Raw genomic sequence first — 15,568 nt, forward strand, 5'->3', positions numbered from 1 at the left:
GTTCATATCGTGATTTGAGACTTGGGCGTATGCCCAAAATCGAATTCAAAAGTCCCTAACTTGATTTAACATAATTTGTTGAAAACTAGCAACTTGAAGGCTAAAAGAATATCTAAGTTTGACCGCAGGTTGACTTTATTACTACCGGGATCAGATTTTGGTTTTGGAACTTAGTATAGGTTCATTTCAGTATTTATGACTTGTCTGCAAAATTTGGTACAAAACGGAGTTGATTTGACGTGATTCAGACATCTGATTGTAAAGTTGCATGTTCTTGAGTTCCTTTGAAAATATCATTTATTTTGATGTTCGATTCATAGTTTTAGGTGTTATTTTGGTATATTGTTCGTGTGAGCAAGTTCGTGTGATGTTATTATACTTGTGTGCATATTTGGTTTGGAGCCCTGAGGGATCTGGTGAGTTTCAGATACATTTCGGAGATTTTGGTAGAGTTTGATTGTAGCTGGTGTGACTTGGTGTGCAAGTCTCGCAAATATGAGATCAGAGGTTGTAATTGCAACAAATGGACAAGTATATGATGATTGCATTTTCAAACATCCCGTGTTCGCAACTGTGAAGATGGTCAGGGGCAGCAGGGATCGCATTTGCGATCATTTGATCGTTTTTGCGACCAGTGCAAGTTCACATTTGAGAACATATTATCGCAAATGCAATGAGAGCAGAGATGTGGGGAGATTTCATTTGTGATTGCTTCTTCGCATTTGCGGGTTTTGCATTTGCGAACCCCATGTCACATTTGCGACATCTGCGCTTGGACAAATAGCTGATAGATGGGATTTTTGCCTCACTTTTCATATTTTGGAACCCTAAATACCCTAGAGGCGATTTTTTAAGAGGAGTTTCTTCCCAAAACTTTGGTAAGAAACTTTAATCTATTTCTTTTCAATTACCCATTACTTTCCAAGCGTTATCAATATTAAATTTAGGATTTTCATAATAGGAATTAGGGATTTGGGTAGAATTTGGGATTTTTATAAAATTGAGATTTAGACCTCAAACTAAGATCGGATTTTGAAACTAATCACATAATCAGGCTCGAGGATGAATGGGTAATCCGGTTTTGGTCCAAATCTTGAGTTTTAACCAAGTGGGCCCTAGATTGACTTTTTGAAAAAAGTGTAAAGATCTTAGTTTTATGTATTGTAATTGATTTCTCTAGGATTTTTTGTTTATATCAATTTTGGTTGGATTCGGTTGGTTCAGAAGTGAATTTTAGAGGAAAGGCCCCAGTTGAGCTTTTAATTGCTTGAGAAGCGAGGTATGTGTTGGGTCTAACCTTGATTTGAGTATTAGGAACCCTTGAGCTATGTGTTATGTAAATTACATGTATAGCAGCATATATGCGAGGTGACGAGTATATATACGCTGTCAAAATAGTTGTTTTCATGCTTTCCCGTATTTCACTAAATATCTCATTCCATGTCTTAACTGTTACATGTCTTAATTGCTTTCTATGCCGTAACTTGTTACTTGTCATCTATTTACTCTTGTATTAAAATGCTCGTTTCTTCTATGATTTCATAAGTAATTGCTACTTGCCTTACTTGTCTTACTTGTACACTTCAATTTTCTTATATTTGGCTTGTCTTGTTGCTTTGTATTAATTGTAGAATTCCTTTATTTGGTACGAGGTTTCTTTATGGCTTGGATTTCATATTCTTTAAATCATAGAGATTTTTGTGAATTGAGTTGTTGAATTGATTAAATTTATTGATTTTATTTATAGATCGGGTTGCACGCCACAACGGATGGAATAAGGAAGGATCAACACCGCAAAGTATTTTACATGTTATTCTTGATATTCATATGGTGAATATAAGGGAGAATTGTGTTTGTACGTTGGGATCAGGTTGCACGCCGCAATGAATTACGTGTTATGTATTCATTGTTGCATTGTGTTATCTTGCATTGTTTTCATACGAGAATATGGGGACTGATGTTTTTGGTTTTACTGATTTCGAGGATTGAGTTTATTTCATAAGTTAACTGCCTTACTTTTCTTGTGTTCCTTTCCTATTATTATTATTATACTGCGTACATGGTATTGTAAGTGACCCGTCTTAGCCATGTCACTACTTCGTCGAGGTTACGCTCTGCACTTACAGAGTATATGGTGTCGGTTGTACTCATACTATACTCTGTACTTCTTGTACAGATTTTGGAGTCGCTCTTAGCGGCGATCAGTAGATTGCTCGAATTGATTGTCTGATAGAGACTTGAGATACAGTTGCACGGTGTTCGCAGCTCTGAATTCCCCTTCTACCTTATTCTAGCTGATTATTTCATTTCAGACAGTCATGTTCTTATTTAGACCATTATTTGTATTACTCTAGTCGTTCGTGTACTTGTGACATCAGTTCTGGGATTGTATCTATATATCATTATTGTTATGGTTTTCTCACTCTATTTTGGTTTATTTAGTTTCTTGGTTATTACTTAATTTGAATTGTTAAAAATGGCTAAATACTATTCTAACGTTGGCTTGCCTAGTAAGTGAAATGTTATGCGCTATCACTGTCCCGAGGGTAGAAATTTCGGGTCGTGACAGAAAAGTAGCTGAATTTCTATACAAACTCCCTAGGATTGATAGTACAAGTCATGAGCTTCTAAGACTTAGAATTTACCAAGGTGGTACAAAATAATTACATCATCTGTTCGAAATATACATAAATAGATTTGTAAATCTAAAACTACCAAGGACAAATAACAACTATAAACGGAATATAGGCATATCTTCAATGCCAACTCCAACCCTACACAGCAACATCGACTCCAAGATCTGCATGCAAGGTGTAGAAGGGTAGTATGAGTACAACCGACCCTATATACTCAATAAATATCATAACTAATCACTGCGAGGTAATTGAAGCAATAATTATAAATGCTTCTCTCTATCACCTGTATAGCTCATAAATTCAACAAGTGTAGAACAAATATATGATAAAATCAAGAAATCGCAAGTAAAACTACCTTGGTGCTTAAAATTCTTTGTTTTAAAATGTTCTACTCAGTCAATAGTCCAGCATATAAGGAAGATATGCAAGTAAATCAAGTAAACAATCAAGGAAATTGTAAGTAAATATGAAATGCAACAATCAAATATCAATTCGTTACGGCGCGCAACCCCATCCAAATAGAAATCACATCACGGCTCTCTAGCCCATACCAGCTCTCCCGTGGTTCACATCAACCAGAAACCCGTCCGTTTCTCATTATCCGTGTGTACACCATCAATAGAGGGTGACCATAGGGGAATGGATCTATATCCAAACGTAAGCACGGCTAATTTAACGTGCTATCAATTTGGGGATGGTCACGGGCTCAATATCATAATCCGCCCGGCGTGGTCACAGGCTCAATATCAACCGCACGGACAACTCACGTGCTAATAATCACAAATCCGCCACGGCTAGGTCGCATGCCCAATATTACAATCTGCTCGTTGTCTTCACAGCCATAACAACTCAATCCACCTGACATGGTGACAAGCATAACAACACAATCCGTCCGGTGTGGCTACATGCATAACAACTCAATCTGTCCGGCATGGTCACAAGTATAACATCACAATCCGCCCGGCATGATCACAGTCATACAGTCCAAATCATATCACATAAGAAATTATACAAGAACACATGTATATGATGAATGAAATATCAAATTTCATGCTCCTGCACTAGTATAATGACATGCTAAAATGTAGGTATGTGCAATGTGTGCTATCCTAGCTCAATCAGCAATTTCATCACAGAAATAACAATTATCAAGTTCATTCAAGGAATTAACCTTTATGTAACCTCAAACATGGATCAAATAGTTCTCAACAAGGTTAAAAATATGAAAAATATCACATCTTAAAACTTAACTGTCAATTCAAGGCATATCATAGCCTAAGAACTACCCCCAGCATAGATAAATACCCTGATGCTCGCACATGGGCTCAAACCCTACACTTGTGTGCACCCATAGCACGCAACTATCACAAATAACTCAATCAACTAGTGCCTTAGCCAAGTTTAGATATGATGCTTACATCAAGCAAGCCAAATCAAATACCGCGCAAGCCAAACAATACTCTAGAAATGCCATCTCGCGCAATTGACCTCCGAATGGCTCAAAACTAGCCAAGAGCAACTCAAAAACATCAAATAATGCCAAAGGAAATAAACCCAAACAATAAAGGTTGAATCTTTAATCAAAAATTCAAACTCGGACCCATATCTCGAAACCCGACAAAACTCACAAATTTCGACAAACCATTCAATTACTAGTCCAACCATATAAATTTCACTCAAATCCAACTCCAAATCGATGTTCAAATCTCAAATATTCACTTTAGAAAAATTTAAACACCCCCCATATTCTCTTCATATCATTGATTTAGGTATAATAATTCATGGAAAAATAAAATATATAGTCAAAACAAAGATAAAATTACTTACCCTCAAGATTTGGGTATTTATCTCCTCTAAAATTGCCTTATTTGTGCTCCAAAAACTCAAAAAGAGAAGAAAATAAACTCAAAATCTCAAAATTTGAAGTTTTAATGCACAGACATAGGTCCTTCTTCGCTATCGCGATTCAAAAAAATTCCATCACAATTTTTGCCCTTCACGATCACAGCCATGTCCCCGCTATCGCGATGATCAAATTCCAACAAGCTTGCCCAACTCTTCAAGATAGCCTCTAGTATAACGGGCTTAACTTTTTGTACAAAACTCCAAATGACAAAAGGTTTAATTTTTTGAAAACTAGAAACAAAGGGCTACAACTTTGACTTTTGGATTATCTCCAAATTCATTATGGATTGTAAGATATAAGCTTTCAAAATCAGTCAAGTGATAATAGAAATTCTTTTACGCGATCGCGGGAAAGGCTTTTCTGATTTTTATTCACAAGGCCCAAACAACAATTTGCTCTGCGCGAACACGACCCAAAGGTCCGCGATCGCGATTCACACCCTTGTAGCCAAAAACTAGCAACTAAAAGGGTCTAGAAATAGTCCAAAAGCATCTCGAAACTCACACATAATAATATCAAAATCACGATTCGTCGATCAAGATCAATCTCTTAAGTTCATAAACTTCAAACTTCGAACCAAACGTCCGATTCAAGCCTAACTAATCCAGAATGAACTCAAATTTTGCATACAAGTTTCAAATGACATATCGAACATATTCCAACTCCTGGAACAATCATACAAATTCGATAACATTAAAGTCAACTCCCGGTCAAACCTATGGACTTTCCAAACCTTTAAATTGTTAACTTTTGCCAAATATTGCCAAAACCTTCTAGAAGCCTCTAAATGCAAATTCGGGCATACGCTCAAGTCCAAAATCACTATCCATACCTAAGGGAAAGATCAAATGTCCGATCCGAGGTCAAATACACAAAAGTCAAACTTGGTCAACTCTTCCAACTTAAAGCTTCTAAAATGAGAATCATTCTTCCAAATCAATTCTGAATCACCTGAAAACTAAAATTGATGATACATATAAGTCATATCATACGGAGCTACTCATGCCCTCGAACTATCGAACAAAATGCAAATGCTCAAAATAACCGGTCGGATCGATACAAAACTCTAGCTATGTATAGTTCAATCTATGTTCATCAGACAACTGCGATTGAACTGAAAGCTCTGAAATCATAATCTTGATATTAAGTATTCAGCACACAAAATACTTATTATAACCTTCTGAAAATCTTCTGAGTCACTTGTTTACTTCACCAAAATCATAATATAAACTTTTTTCTTGTTTCATAAACTTAAAATCTGAAAGAAATATACCCCGAGTCCTCTTTACAAAATTGATAGTTTGAGGTTTATGAGATTTCAGTTAATGTGGTCACAAAAAAATCAAGATTTAATAACACTTGGTAGATAGAGTTAATCGATACTTGTGGTGGTAAAAAGTAGTAGGTACCCGACGGAATTAGTCGAGGTGCCCAAGCTGGCTCAGACACCATCTGCGTACAAAATAAAAGTGTTTCCTGTAAGTCATTGCACCAAATAATGTGTGGTATCTAGCTTATGCAACTTCTAAATGGAAATCGGGCTCCAAGTCAGAGGCGGAGCCAGGATTTCAAGTTCATGGGTTTGGGATTCTGATCGTATTAAAGTATTGAGTTCTAATTAATAATTTAAACATGTTCAATAGATTTTTTAAGATAAATATAAAGTTCGAACCAAAACTACTGGATTCAGCCGAACCTGCTCCCGACACTCTAGCTCCGCCTCTACTCCAAGTGGCTGCAATATGGAAGATACAATTTGTATTAGTCATCTTTGTTTATACATGTTACTAATATTCTGCGCGAACTATTTATATCCACCAAACTCATGTATCATTATGTGCCTCACAGTTAGTAGTTTTTATATGGTGTAATGAAGCCAGGGGATAAGAGTAGAAGCTACAAGTTCGGTCGAACTAGTAATTTTTATGTAAACTATATATTTTGTTCGGTCGAACTAGTAATTTTTATGTAAACTATATATTTTGTTGAATGTACGAACAAAATCTCACATTAATAACTGAAAAAATTAGGAGCTTACATATAAGGTGTAAGAATTTCTTCATGATAAGAGGCCTTTAGGAAAACACGTGCGGGTTAGGCCCAAAAGGATAATATCCATATGATGCTAAGGAGAAAATAGTATGGCGAAACAGTTTCCGTACCGGTAATTAAAAAGTAGCTAGTGTTTACAAAATCATTAAAACTGTGGTTATTTTTCAATTACTTGTTGTAAATCAGGCTATTGTTTTTTTCCTATTTCAACAATGTGGGTGGCACACATTGAATCTCAAAAATTGACATGTTGATCGTGATAATGGGCTACATGGAACTTAGTTCGAAGGTCGAAGTGCTCCAATAGCCACTTTTAAGTCGACTATTTAAAATATTGTTGATACCCAATTTTTCCTATGTATTTTTTTATACGCAAAATACTTTCAAAATAGTATATATATGCATATATAAGTATGTCCAAATATTTTATTATTTTCCTTAATTTTAAAGATTTTTTAAATCAATTTATTTCCCTATCTTATCCAGAAAAAACCCAATCACTATTCCCAAATTTTTTATTTTTGGTGATTCATTTATTGGACTCTCATATTTATACTAAAAAATAGCTAATGTAATTTTTGCATATTTTTACAAATTTATTTAGTATTTTTAAAGCTAAATTGCATATAATTGCAATATTAGCCTCTTTTAGATTTAATTAAGTTTATGTTTATAAAACATTAGGTCCAATATGTTTAATTTAATAATTATGTACTATTAATTATTTTAGTACCTTTAATTTATTTCCAGAAATTACTCTACTATTTTTTATAAAATAAATAACGGAAGAGTGGCTATTTAAAATATAGCCCAATTGTGTTTCAATTGTAGCCTGATTTGAACCCCAATTTTAAACCCAATTACCCAATCCAAATCCTAATCTACCTGACCTATGACCCATTTTAAATAACCCGCTCGGATTTCCTTTTAATCCCAGCCGTTGATCGCCTAGATCAACGGCTCACATCAGCCCTTTCCTTTTTTAATCCCGACCTACCCCAAACCCTAGTCATTTTTCACCTACAGCCGCCTTCAAACCCCCCATCTCTCTCAATCGTCTCTCAATATTCTCTCAAACCCTAGCCGCCTCCTTCAACCACCACCCGAAAACCTCTCAAATCCATGGCTTCCAAGGTCATTTTAGGTCTATATCTACCTCCTTTGGCTTCTACATGCTCGATTATCATGGTTTCAAGGCTAGATCCTGGAAAAGTTTGGTCCTTGGTTGATTTCAGTTCTATGGCTATCTCTGGTCACCTTTGACTTCGCTCCGGCCAGCCATGGCTATTCAAGCCTGACTCTTGATTTCTCCTGCTTAGATCGATAATTTTCCAAGCCTTTCTCACCATCTAGGGTTCTTCTGAAACCCTAACCTTTGAGGTTCTTCTGATTTCTTTAGATCTATTTTAGATCTGGGTTTACTCGAAACTTTTAAACGTTTTCTCAAGGTTTCTTTCAATACTCTACCTTCAAGAACCCTTATCTTTTCCAATTTGAGTTTCTGTTAAGTTATTTCGAAGCTTTCTATGATTTTCTAACATGTTCTACTACGTTTCCTTATGTTGTTCTTTTACTCGAGTTTTCATGCTAAGGGTTTTGACCTTTTGAGATTTCTGAATCTATTTTGTTAGTATTTGTTCGATTTACTTGCTTTTCTTATCTAGAACTCGATTGATGGTGAAAACCCTAAAGTTTTGGGTTCATTCGAGTCCTGAGACTACTTGCTATGTGATTTACTTGTTCGTCATGCTCTGAATTCGATTAACTTCAAAACCCTAATTTCTCTGGACCTATTCGAACTTCTGAAAACTGCTTCATCTGTTTGAATTAGCTCGACTGGATTCGAAGTCTTTTTTGTTTCAAATTCTATTTCTCTATGTGATTTGGTTTCTTGCAAGCATTGAAACTAGACTATACTTTTCAGAAGGGCCTTTTTACTTGACCCTTTGCATGTTTCTGATGCCCTCTTTTCTCTATTACTAAGTTTACCTATGTGACTACCATGTTTCACTGTCTACTGACTTTGTAGTTATTATTACATGCTGCTTCTCTTTGCCATAGTTTAACCTCACATGCTTAATGTTTTGTGCATTCTATTTATATGCTAACACATGACTCATGGTCCTCTCTTTGATTGATTCTGAGCTCCTTGTTTCTAGGCCTGATTTGAAAACTTTCCTTAGACTTTCGATTCTCCTATTTTTAACTTGGTTTATTTGGTTATTCTTGGGAACCCGTGTGATTATCCTTAAATCAGTAATTTCAAACCCTTGACTCCCTGATTTACTGTGAGCTGATTGTCTACATATTTTGCAAATCTATTGTGTTTCTTACCTTATTTGGTTAACCGAATATTTTTACTAGTTCTTCATTAGTTGTTTGCTTAATTGAACCTCTATGCACTTACCCCTAATTGTCTACTCTGCACATTATGCTTACTTGATTTCTTTCCTTAAATGTTTTTTGCCCATTACCGTTTGATTTTAACTCCTTAATTAAAGGAAGTCCTTATACTGATTTGATTTTAATTGGTACATATTTCCATAATTACTGCTAAACTGTGATCCTTGCCTTATTTTCTGTCTGTCTTCAAACTATAAATACCCTGCTCTTTCATTAACACAGACACACAAACAAACTTAGTTTTGAAATCACTTACACTCAAAATATTCTCTCTTGCTACTTGTACTGTCGCCTGTCTTCAAAGTCCTGCTACCTGCTTTTACTATATTTTGCTTCTTTGAACGGTATGTTCTGATTAAGATTTCAGCATCATAACAATATGTTTACTTAATACTTTTGCCTTCTTGTTTGCCTACTGCTTGTGTTTAATCTAGTACTTAATTTAGCATGCTGTAATTTCCGTCTACCTGTTTTGAATCTATTATGTGTTCTAAACCCCTACCCCAATGTATTGATACTGATGGTTTGTTTGAGGCATGACAATATTAAGTATTGTTGTCTATGACTCAAACGTGATTCCCCTGGGCTCATAACCTCTATGTTACCATTATGTGATTGTGTATTCTGGTTGATTTTGTAAGCATAACAACACTCCCTATTGTTGTGCATGCCCAGAATTAACTAATGCCTAATATGAGCACGTGATTTTTTCTCTATATGAATTATTTCAACAAATTCAAAACAAAATAATTTCTTTCAGTGTTTGCAATTTTGTTGGGTTTTGTGGCATTTTCTGTTAATTATTTGCATTTGTCTGTGCACGTTTATTTAATTTAATTCATGAAAATACAAAAATATCATGCACTCCATTTAGGATTTAATTTTATACTTTTTTAGATTAATTAGTAAATTAGTTTGTTTAATAAAATATGAAAATCACAAAATAGTTCATTTTTCGCACTTTAATTTTAATTTTTCGAATTTTGTTAGTTTTCTTTAATTTGGCATTTAATTAGGGGTGGTGAACATTATTTAGAGTTAGTTAATTCAATTTGATAGGACAATTTGGTTAGGAATTTATTTAGGTCTTATTTTAATTTTTAAATTTTAAATTTGATTTTAAAAAGAAATTAGAAAAAAATGAAAAGAAGGGAAAATAAAAAGAGTTGGATTTAGAAGACCCTGATTTGGGCCATTTGAGTTCGAACCCCAGGCCCAAGTCATCCAAACTCCCTCACCCGGCCCAAACCACCTTAACCCGGTCCGGTCTTCCCCCCTTTAATCAAAACGACACCGTTTTATGGGCAACAGATCATGACTATCAAGGTTTCTTGATCGGACGGTCGTGAAGCTCGGGTCATTTAGTATTTAAGTGTACAAACATGCCCCCCTACCCCCTCACTCATCTCCCTCACAATCCATCTCTGCAAACCCTAACGCCGCCGCCTCTAAATTCCCCCACCACCGTAGGCGGCACCACCACGAACTGACCTCAAATTAACACCAAATATCCTCCTCAACTCCCTCAGTCCAAAACTACAAGCACCTTCCATCAAACAAACCCAGAACATCTCGAATCTAGGTTTAAAAGAAAAACCCTAGCGCCGCCCCTGTGCTCTCCAGTGGCGCCATCGCCTCTGTTCGACCCCAAAATCACACCCCTGAACCCCCGACTCTCCTTCACTCCAAATCCCCACTTAGATTTCCTCAAATCACCCCAGAACTCTTCGAATTTCAAATTTGAGTTCAAACCCTAAAACGCCCGAAGTCAATTTCCGTCGAATCTGTTGGCATGCATGACCATAGGTCTCCGATTTGTTCGAGTTTAAAAACTGATTCAACGCAAATCGATGCTGCTCATTTGTTCTTGACAAAGAACAAGTGATTAGCATCAGTTCCGTTTAAATCAAGATGTACAATGCCATGTCGGGTTTACTAGGGTAAGTTTCCTTCCCTTTTTCTTTTCTATCCGAGTTTCACCTTTTGTTCTTCTTCTTTTCTTCTCCCTTTCTTTAGTTTTTTTTTACTTTGATTGAAATTCGAGCAAGCTTTTGAACCTAGTTTCCCTCTGGATTGATTTTGCGTTCGTATCTGTTCCATTAGATTTTCAGTTTTTCTTTTTCAAATCTGAAGTTTGTGGTCTGTTTAGTTTTCATTAGTGCCATGCTTAAACTTCTCATTTTGTCTTTTGTTTTGGTCACATAGTTAGGTCATTTTGAATCCCTGCCTATTTTGTTAATTAGTCAGTCACTTAATTTAGGTTTGGGGTTCTGGAAATTGTTTTGATTGTTTTCTTTGCCTACTATGAAATACTGATTTGGTTTGGGCTGTCCTTGTTGCTCGGGCTTTGAGGCCAGTTTAGACCTCACCTTGAGAGGTTTGTTTGGGTATTGGGGTCGGATCTGAGCCCATGTCTCCTGAGCTATTGGGTCAATATGACCCATTTGGTTCTCAAAGTAGAAACAAGGAACTTGAAGTGTAATTGAGGAAATTGGGGTAAGGAATCTTGTTCTAACTATCTAGGAAGCTTCTAGGAAGCTGGGGAAGGGGGTGGTTCTGAATTTCTGTTTTTTAATAAGGATATCTAAGCTAAACGAAAATTAGAAAGAAGGGCAAAGTGCAAGCTGAGTCTGCCCTAGTAGCTTGCCTATAAAGACATCCAAAACTTGCCTTTCAAGGCAGACCCAAGAGCTGAAGAGAAGAGAAATTTCAGAAAAATAACAAATGGTTGAAAATTTGATAAACACAATGTTTCATTGAACTTTCTGCTTTGAAATCTGGAGGTCTTCAATCCCTGAAGTAATTTTGCTTTATTTGGGGATGAAACGGATTGAGTTCGAGTCTTTAAAGTTTGGTTTTGATTTCTGCTGGGTTTCTGTTCGACTGATTTGGACTTTTGCACCTCATTTTTGGGCTTAAAATCTTGGTTTGAGTTTGTGTGTGTGGAGTACTGTCTAGTTTGGGTTTCAGCTTTAATTCCTTGGGTTTAATTGGCTGATTCCAACACTGTTCCATTGCTTCTCTGCTGTTGCTGGCTACTGATTTCTTCACTTCTTTTGTTTCTCTTTTATTCCCAGGTATGTATCGACTCTTGACTAACATATGAAGTGCAAATATGAAGCCATGTAACCAAATTGAAGAGAAATGGCAAACGCTAGCTTTCTATTGTCGAATAACTATTCGAATGTGTTGTATTTTGTCCATGTGTCCTTTAGTTCAGCTTTACTCTGTATATTTCGTTCATGTATTAGTATGGTATTTCGTTATAAGGCCTGAATTTGTGATTTTCTTTTGAATGATGCTTGGATTCAAGAATGCTCTTAGGCTTAGGATGATATGTATGAGTTGATGACTATGACTCTTTCGTCTAATTTTACTGAAGTTTTGTTAAACTTTGGAGATGTTTTTTCTATAGTCGTGTTTAAGTATCCTCAAATTAGTTCTTTTATTTGTTCCTCCTTAGCAAATCTGGTTTGTGTTCTGTTGTCTATCCATTAGCTTTTTGAATACCTCAGTTACTTTAGTTTGCTACCTTGCCTTGCTTGACCCATGAATGAATTCACAAAGGCTTTCAAATAGATATAGGGTTTAATTTTTAAACTTGAGAATTATCAGATTAGTGTAGTTCTTTGCATCTTGTTGTTTTCTCTTGTGAAAATGATTAAAGGCATATAATTCTGACTAACATGTTGGCTTGAGCCAGATTTGGCATTGGGCTATAGCGTTTGTTCTTTCCTCTACCTATAGGCTTAGCTTGGAGCCCAGATCTCTCCATCTGTGCTGTGGTACTGAACATATAACACGTTGTAGCCCACCTGGGCCTGGACTCGTAGCCCATTTCTGAGTAAGTGCGTGCAGTTCGTTCCTGGGACCGAGTTGAGCCCATTTCTCATTTGACCGCTGCTGCCAGTCTCGTTCGCAATAGGCATGGTCCAAGGGCCTGAAAGTCAATGTGAATGATATCCGCACAAGCAATAGCTCAAAATTACGTGCTTTCAGAATAATTCCTTTATAATCGAGGTGTGCCATCTTAAATAATATTAATAGCTTAAGGCCCTCATAATTTCAAATAAAGAATTTATACGTTTGGACGTGAGGCGTACCATATTAGAATAGAATATAGTTTATGGCCCTCAAAGTTTAATTTTGAATTCCCTTTAAAATTGGAATCGAGGTGTGCCGTGCCAGATAAAATCCCAAAATGCACGGTCCTTACTTCATTAATTTGAATCCTTAGAAACCAAGGCATGCCATTTAGTTGAATTTTTATGGCCCTCACAAAGTTGAATGTTCTTAGTTTGCTTTAGGCCCGTTTAATATACCACCGTGATCGTGGACACGTTCGCGTGACACGATTACGGTTTCTAAAAACAAAATTGGAGTATACGTTCACGTAACTTTGGCTAAACTTTCTTAATAATAATAAGCGTTATTAATTGGACACGTTCGCGTGATATGATTTTTGACGTGCCAAACAAATGGGTACATGTGCGCGTGACTCAGTTCAAGATAATTTTCTTAATTAAAAGGCGGTAAAGGGGTAAATGCACATAGGATCTAAAATCAGTAATTTTAATAAGCCAAGTATGATCAGAGCGACCGTGCTAGAACCATAAAACTCGGGAGTGCCTAACACCTTCTCCCGGGTTAACAGAATTCCTTACCCGGATTTCTGTGTTCGTAGGCCGTAAGTAGAGTCAATTTTTCTCGATTCGGGATTTTAAACTGGTGACTTGGGACGCCATAAATTATTCCAAGTGGTGACTCTAATTTTTATAAATAATCCCGTTTCGACTATCCTTTAATTGGAAAAACTCCCTTATATTTATGCCCTTTATGGGGTGTAGTGAAAAGGAGGTGTTACAGCTCTGGCGACTCTGCTGGGGATCGAACCCAGAATCTCTGGTTCAGGGTTCAAGAATTCGAGCTTATTAACATGATTTTTACTTGGCTTTATTTATTATTGATATTACTGTATTATGTGAACCTTTTGTGCTAAATGTTATCTGTTTACCGCTTTGACATTGTTTGAGTTGTATATAACTGTCTTCGTACGCCACCCATCTGAGTCTTCTGGAAATGGTGCATACGTTCGCGTAGCCCGCTTTTTTTTGTAGAAATTATACCAAATAAGAACGAGGCTGGGCAAGCGACAAGGCCGGGTAGACTTCAGTGCTCCCGGTACGTCGCCCCCTCCTCGGCCCCAGTTGTCCGCTCGGGTACCCCAAGTCTAGACCAAAACCTTAGGATTTAAACCTAGAAAAACACAGCCTTATGCCGGATTCCTAGTAGGAACGTTTGTTTGCATCATGTGCATTTGACTTAGGGGACTCAACACAGGGGTTGGGTCCGTCTAGGACAGGTATGCCCGAAATAACAGACCATCCTGATGCATTCTACGTGCTATGTGAACATTTATTTGTTTTGGCTTGCATGCTGACCGGCCAGGGAAAATAAAGCGAAAAGGGAAAACCAAGAGTGATATAGGGAAGGAAATAAAGCCCGGTATTTGAAAAACGTCCTCAAACTCTGCCCAAAATTTTTCCAAAAAGAGTTATTTCAAAAAGAGTCAAACACTGTGTTCTTTCAAATGTTTCAAAACTGACCGAACTATGCAGGTCTAATTCTCACCGGATGTGGGATACGTAGGCAACCTACATAAGTTTCGGCCTTATTTTTGAAAAAAAAGAGAAAGAAAAACAAGAAAAGAGAGTCGGTGGTCGAGTGAATGCAATCTTGATTTTTGGTCAAAATAAGCCGATCCAGCTTCGGCAATGTCTTAAAACGTTCTTGCCGAGATAGCCTCAGAGTATTCTTCAGTTGTCAAGAGGCTATTTTCGTAAAATAATGGACAAGTTTGTTAAGGGTCATAAAATAATTCCCCTCGGCCTCAAAATTCGGGTGAAATTGGGAAGGGGCCACATTTGCCAAAACAGTCACTTGGCTAAAGTTGGCATATAGGGGAAGAAATTATGGTTCTTTTCTAATTTTCTTTTCCCTTTCTTTTTCTTTTCTTCTTCAAAAAACTGTTTGCAAAAAGGTCCACTCGAGTCAACCCTAACCTTAATCTTCTACAAGAACAAATAAATACCATCCAGGAACCGCCAGAAGTGGTCAGGGAACAGGCTCGGCTACACTTGCATATGTGGTGGAATGATCTAGACAAAGATGGTCAGAAATGGGTGAAAAGCACTTGGGTGCTCTTTTAGACATCTTTGAGATCAAACCACGGGAAGATCTGATCAAAGCTTTGGTAATTTTCTGGGATCTTGTCCACAATGTCTTTCATTTCTCGGATTTTGAGATCACCCCTACTTTGGAGGATATAGCTGGGTACATTGAATTCGGACGGGATTTGAGGAAGCAACAACTTACATTTCCAAGGGCTCCATCGGTGCACAAGTTCTTTGACCTCCTGAATATTAGTAAACAGATGAATAAAGAACGTATGAGCAACGGGTGTTGTGCTTTCCATTTCTTATACTTCAGATTCGGGCACTCTTCTGGTTTTGAAACGCATGAAAAAGGTCTGAGCAACAAACAAGACAAGGGCCTTTGGCAAATTCATCGC

Source organism: Nicotiana sylvestris, chromosome 10, assembly GCF_000393655.2.
Source record: "Nicotiana sylvestris chromosome 10, ASM39365v2, whole genome shotgun sequence".
Classification (NCBI taxonomy): domain Eukaryota; kingdom Viridiplantae; phylum Streptophyta; class Magnoliopsida; order Solanales; family Solanaceae; genus Nicotiana; species Nicotiana sylvestris.